Here is a 6,566-nt window from a genome sequence, read left to right as displayed (position 1 = left end):
GTCCTGCTTTCGTATCCATTCTGTAAGCCTATGTCTTTTTATAGGTGAATTAAGTCCATTGATATTGAGGGATATTAATGTCCAGTGATTGTTCATTCCTGTTATTTTTGGTGGTGATGTGTGTGTACTTTTCTTCGTTGGGGTTTACTGCTGTGGCTTTATCTATTGCCTGTGTTTTAGAGGTTGTATCTGACTTCCTTAGGTTGGAATTTTCCTTCTAGTGCTTTCTGTAGGGCTGGGTTTGTGGATAAATATTGTTTAAATCTGGCTTTGTCATGGAATGTCTTGTTCACTCCATCTATGATGATTGAAAGTTTTGCTGGGTATATTAGTCTAGGCTGACATCCATGGTCTCTTAGTGTCTGCATTACATCTGTCCAGGACCTTCTGGCTTTCAAAGTCTCCATTGAGAAATCGGGTGTTATTCTGATAGGTTTGCCTTTATATGTCACTTGACCTTTTTCCTTTGCTGCTCTTAATATTCTTTCTTTATTCTGTACGTTTAATTGTTTAATTATTATGTGGCGAGGGGACTTTTTTTGGGGGTCTAGTCTGTTTGGTGTTCTATAGGCTTCCTGTATCTTCATAGGCATTTCCTTCTTTAAGTTGGGAAAGTTTTCTTCTATGATCTTGTTGAATATATTTTCTGTGCCCTTGAGTTGGTATTCTTCTCCTTCTTCTACCCCTATTATTCGTAGGTTTGGTCTTTTCATGGTGTCCCAAATTTCTTGGACATTTTGGTTCATGACTTTGTTGACTTTAGTGTTTTCTTTGACTGATGAATCTATTTCTTCTATTGTATCTTCAACGCTAGAGATTCTCTCTTCCATCTCTTGCATTCTGTTGATTATACTTGCATCTGAAGTTCCCAATCGTTTTCTCAGATTTTCTATTTCCAGCATTCCCTCTGTTTGTGTCTTCTTCATTTTTTCTATTTCCCTTTTCAGGTCTTGGACTGTTTCCTTCATTTGTTTCATTGATTTTTCTTGATTTTCTTTCAGTACTTTATTGTTTTCTTCCAGGACTTTATTGATTTCTTCTAATTTGTTTGCCCTTTCCTCTAGTTGTTTACAGCGTTCTTCACATTTTTTGTCTTTTCCTCTACACGAGCCTCTAGCTTCTTCATGATGACATTCATAAGGCTATTTTCTTCTGCTTCTTCCAATTTCTGATGTTCAGGTCTAGGTGTTGGAGGAGGGCTAGGGACTGGTGATGGTGTATTGCTATTCATTTTGTTGTATGTGTTTCTGCCTTGATGTCTGCCCATCTCCTTGTGGTTCGTTCTTGGCCTTATCCGCACACTTGGTTCAGACAGAGCTGACAGATTCAGGAAGTCTCTCTCTCTTGTCCAGATGGGAGCTCTCTTGTCCAAATTGGAAGTCCGGGGCAGCATGGGAGCTCTTGTTCAGAAGGGAAGTCCGGGGAGGATGGGTGCGCTCCTCTCTCTCTCTCTCTCTCTCTCTCTCTCTCTCTCTCTCTCTCTCCTCCAGACGGGAAATCCGGGGCAAGATGGGAGCTGGGGGCCAGCCTCTAAGTCTCAAGAAGAGGCTTGGGGCTCTGGCGGATGGGCGTTGGGGCAGGGCGTGGAGACTGCAGGGTCTGCCAGGGGTCTTGGAGAAGGGGATCCTTCCCGGTGGGGCTAGAAGGGAACTTGCCTGGTGACCAGAACCTGGGGCCAAGTTGGGCAGGTCTTCCCGGGAGTGGCTGGTGCCCAGGGATGGGGTTGGGGGCAAGTTAGGGGACTCACCTGTGCTTCAGAAGGGAAGTCCAGGGCAAGATGGGAGCTGGGAGCTGGGGGCCGGCCTCTAAGTCTCAGGAAGAGGCTTGGGGCTCAGGTGGATGGGCGTGGGGGCAAGGCGTGGAGACTGCAGGGTCTGCCAGGGGTCTTGGAGAAGGGGATCCTTCCTGGTGGGGCTAGAAGGGAACTTGCCTGGTGACCAGAACCTGGGGCCAAGTTGGGCAGGTCTTCCCGGGAGTGGCTGGTGCCCAGGGATGGGGTCTGGGGCAAGCTAGGGCACTCACCTGTGCTTCAGAAGGGAAGTCCAGGGCAAGATGGGAGCTGGGAGCTGGGGGCCGGCCTCTAAGTCTCAGGAAGAGGCTTGGGGCTCAGGCGGATGGGGGTGGGGGCAGGGCGTGGAGACTGCAGGGTCTGCCAGGGGTCTTGGAGAAGGAGATCCTTCCCAGTGGGGCTAGAAGGGAACCTGCCCTGTGGCCAGAACCTGGGGCCAAGTTGGACAGGTCTTCCCCGGAGTGGCTGGTGCCCAGGGATGGGGTCAGGGGCAAGCTAGGGCACTCACCTGTGCTTCAGAAGGGAAGTCTGGGGCAAGATGGGAGCTGGGGGCCGGCCTCTAAGTCTCAGGAAGAGCTTGGGGCTCTGGTGGATGGGCGTGGGGGCAAGGCGTGGAGACTGCAGGGTCTGCCAGGGGTCTTGGAGAAGGAGATCCTTCCCAGTGGGGCTAGAAGGGAACCTGCCCGGTGACCAGAACCTGGGGCCAAGTTGGGCAGGTCTTCCCGGGAGTGGGCTGGTGCCCAGGGATGGGGTCGGGGGCCGTTTGGAGAGTTTTAATGACTGTTTTTATTTTACTAGGGCTTAAAGGTGTGTGTAAATTGCCTATCTGATCTTTATTTAACTTTGGTATCTACCAAGAAAATTATTCATTTTATTTAGATTTTCTAATTTGGTTGTGAATAGGTTTCTAAATATGTTTTTATGACTCTCTGGATTTTCTTGTTAGCTGTTATGTTCACCCTTTCATCTCTAATTTTGTTAATTTGGGTATTTTCCCTCTGCCTTTTAGTTAATTTGAATAAGGTTTTGTCAATCTTATTGATTCTCTCAAAGAACTAACTCTTTGTTTCGATTATTTTTAGCACTTTTTCTTTTCTTTTTATTTATTTCAGTTGTGAGTGTGATTACTTCTTGCCATCTATTCCTCTTGGGCCTGACTTTTTTCTTTTTTTTCTAGAGCTTTTACATGTGCTACTAAGTTACTAGTATGAGATCTCTTCAATTTTTTTTTTTTAAACAGACACTTCTTTTTTTTGTTTGTTTGATTTTTTTTGCGACAGAGTTTCTTTGTGTAACAGCCCTGGCTGTCCTGGAACTCACTTTGTAGACCATGCTGGTCTTGAACTCACTGAGATCTTCCTGCCTCTGCCTTGAGAGTGCTGGGATTAAAGGTGTGTGCCACCACCTCCCGGCCTCTTCAACCTTTTTTAAATGTAGGCACTTAGTGCTACGAACTGTCTTCTTAGATCTGCCTCTGTTGTGTTCCATATGTTTGAGTATGTTTATATTAATTTTCATTCAATTAAAGAAAGCCTTAATTTCTATCTTGACTCATTTTTCATTCAGTAGAAAATTGTTCAGTTTCTGTGAGTTTGTAAGCTTTCTGTTATTTCTGTTGTTGTTGATATACAGCTTTAATCCCTGGTAATCAGAGAGGATACAGGGTATTATTTTCATTTTCTTTTATCTATTGAGACTTGCTTTGTGTCTGAATATGTGGTCAGTTTTGGAGAAAGTTCTATGAGGTGCTCAGAAGAAGGCATAATTCTGTAAATATGTTAGATTCATTTAGTTTACAATGTCTATTAGCTCTAGGATTTTTCTGTTTAGTTTTTCTTTGGATGACCTGTCTATTGGTGAGAATGTGGTATTGAAGTCTCCTAATATCAGTGTGTGAGGGTCAATATGTCATATACTCTGTAGTAATTTTTCTTTTACAAACTTGGGTGCCCTTGTGTTCGGGGCATAGATGTTAAGAATTGAAATGTCATCTTAGTGTTTTTTTTTTTCCTTTTATGAGTATGTAGTATCTTTTCCCTTATCTTTTGATTAATTTTGGTTTGAAGTCTATTTTATTAGATAGTAAAATGGCTGCACTAACTTGCTTCTTAGGTCCCTTTGCTTGGAATATCTTTCCATCCATTTACACTGAGGTGATGAATAGCCTCGATGTTAAGATGTGTTTCTTGAATCAGCAGATGGATAGATCCTGTCTTCATATCCATTCTGTTTGTATGTGTTTTTATTTTTGAGAATTAATGTTTGAGACCATTGATGTCGAGAGATATCAATGATGAGTGTTTATTGATTCCTGTTATTCTGTTATTTTGTTGTTGTTGGTGGTGGTGGTGGTAGTGATGGTGTGTGTGTGTGTGTGTGTGTGTGTGTGTGTGTGTGTGTGTATGTGTGAGTGTTTTGTCTCTTTTGATTTGCTGGTCTGGGATTATATATTTCTTGAGTGTGGTTAGGCGTTTTAGGTTGGTGTCTTCCTTCTAGAGCTTTCTGTAGGGCTGCATTTGTACATGAATATGATTTATTTTATCGTGGAAAGCCTTATTTTCTTCATCTATTGTGATTGAAAGTTTTGCTGAGGTTAGTAGTCTGGGTTTGTATCTCTAGTCTCTTAGAATGTCTGTCCAGGTCCTTAGGGCTTTTAAATGCTTCATCCACAAATCAGGTGTTTTCCTACCTTTATATTATACTTGTTCTTTTTCCCTTGAAGTTTTTAATATTCCTTCTTTGTTCTCTATATTTAGTGTTTTGATTATTGTGGTATGCTTCTGTATGCTTCTTGTACCTTTATAGGCATCTCCTTCTTTGTGTTAGGGAAATTTTCTTTTATAATTTTGTTGAACATATTTTCTGAGCCTTTGACTTGGGTTTTTTGTCCTTTCTCTATTCCTATTATTCTTAGATTGGCCTTTTCATACTGTCCTAGATTTTCTGGATGTTTTGTGTCAAGAGTCTTTTGGATTTAATATTTTCTTTGACTGAGGTATCCATTTCTTTCATTGTGTCTTCAATGTCTGAGATTATTTCTCTTATTTTTTTGTATTCTGTTGCTGAGGCTTGCCTCTGAGGTCCTGTTTGACTTCCCAAGTTTTTCATTTCCAAATTTCCCTCACTTTGAGTTTTCTTTATTGATTCTATTTCCACTTTTAGGTCTTGAATGGTTTTATTTCTCCTCCAACCCCCACCCTGTGTGTGTGTGTATGTGGTATGTGTGTTTCCCAGATTTCTTTAATTTCCTCTTTAAGGGCCTTTTTCATATTTATAAGGGCTGTAAGATTGTTTTCTTGTGCTTTAGCTAATATTACAGTTCTCAGGTCTTGGTGTCATAGGGTTGCTGGGCTCTAATTGAGACAATTGTCCCTGCTGGTATTGATTACTTTTTTATGCTCTTGTCTAGGCATCTGGGTTTGGGATGATTGTAATTCTAGGTGCTGATTTCTGGACTTTGTTGGGTGGTTATCTTGTTCCTTGGTTTCTGTTGCCTTCTCTGGTAGCTGTGAATTGCTTGGTAGGGAATTCTTCTGGGATTCTGCTATGTGTGGCCATTGAGATAAGATGTGTTTCTAGGTATAGGAGCTGACACTTAGGAATTGGAATGGGCTGGGTGGGTAAATGATTCCACAGGAGGGAAAGAGACAGGGTGTTCCACCGAGTTCTGCTTAGTTTCCTGGGATTAGGGGTAGAGCCTGAGGGGATTCCACAAGTGGTTTACTCAGAGCTGGAAATGAGACTAGGGATTGGATTTGGAGGAGAGGAATGGAGAGCAAAGATCTCAATCTTGTCTACTTGCTTCTCTGGCAGGCTTTGCTGGTGGTTTTCCAGGAATGCATACTGTAGTTGGGGAGCTGGAATAATAGGATGAGTAACAAGGAAAGTTGGAGAAGATTTATGTGACTTGCAGGAGATGGGGGCAGAGAGGAGAGAGGAGTGGTAGAAGATGGTCTGCTACAGAGTTGGGAGTGAAACAGGGATTAGAACTAGAGGAGAGGAAGGAGAGGTGAATAGCTGCAGTTGGGCTACCTGTTACCCTGGTTGGGGTGGCCGGTGGGTTTCCAGGGAATCCCTACCTGCTCTTGATACCATTGCTTCATAAACATCCTTATGAAAAGCATAGGAAGCATCAATTCTAGATTTGAATTTATTTTCTTAACATTTAGCTGAAAAAATACATGATTGCCTTTAACCTTTGAACTTTTATACTATAAATATTCAAATATTTTAAGTCACCTTTTACCTTGGTTCTGTAGATAATGATGGTAGAATCTTTTTTTTCCTGAAGATCTTAGGAAGTACAACGCTTTGATATGCTGCTGCAAAAGCTATAGCTTTCCTACTTAAAAATACTGCATTATGTAAAGTGGTATTTATACAGATTCTACACTGTATAACCATGCCAAATAGTTCCCTTGGAGCAATATTTTCCCTGAGAAAGTTGTGGACAGCAGAGGTTCTCAGGACTGATGAACCGCTTTAATCATTTCAGTTTTCTGCTTTGTGACTCCTGCTGCTCCATTTTTCAGAATTCATTTAGTTCTACATTACCAGCATCCATTTTAGTACAAGATGAGAATAACATTCTTTTGCCACATCATCAACTTTTAAAGGATTCATCTTCACTAATAAAACAACGTGGAGGATTGTGTCAATTAGCTAAATAATTGGAGCAAAGACTGAACTTTCGTGTGTGCCTTTTTCCCCTCAGCATCAGTAAGGTATAATTGACAAATAAAATGGGATTCAGGGTGTCTAATTTCCTGTGTTGCTA

Source organism: Peromyscus eremicus, chromosome 6, assembly GCF_949786415.1.
Source record: "Peromyscus eremicus chromosome 6, PerEre_H2_v1, whole genome shotgun sequence".
NCBI classification, from domain to species: domain Eukaryota; kingdom Metazoa; phylum Chordata; class Mammalia; order Rodentia; family Cricetidae; genus Peromyscus; species Peromyscus eremicus.
Note: the sequence above shows the minus strand (reverse complement) of the source record.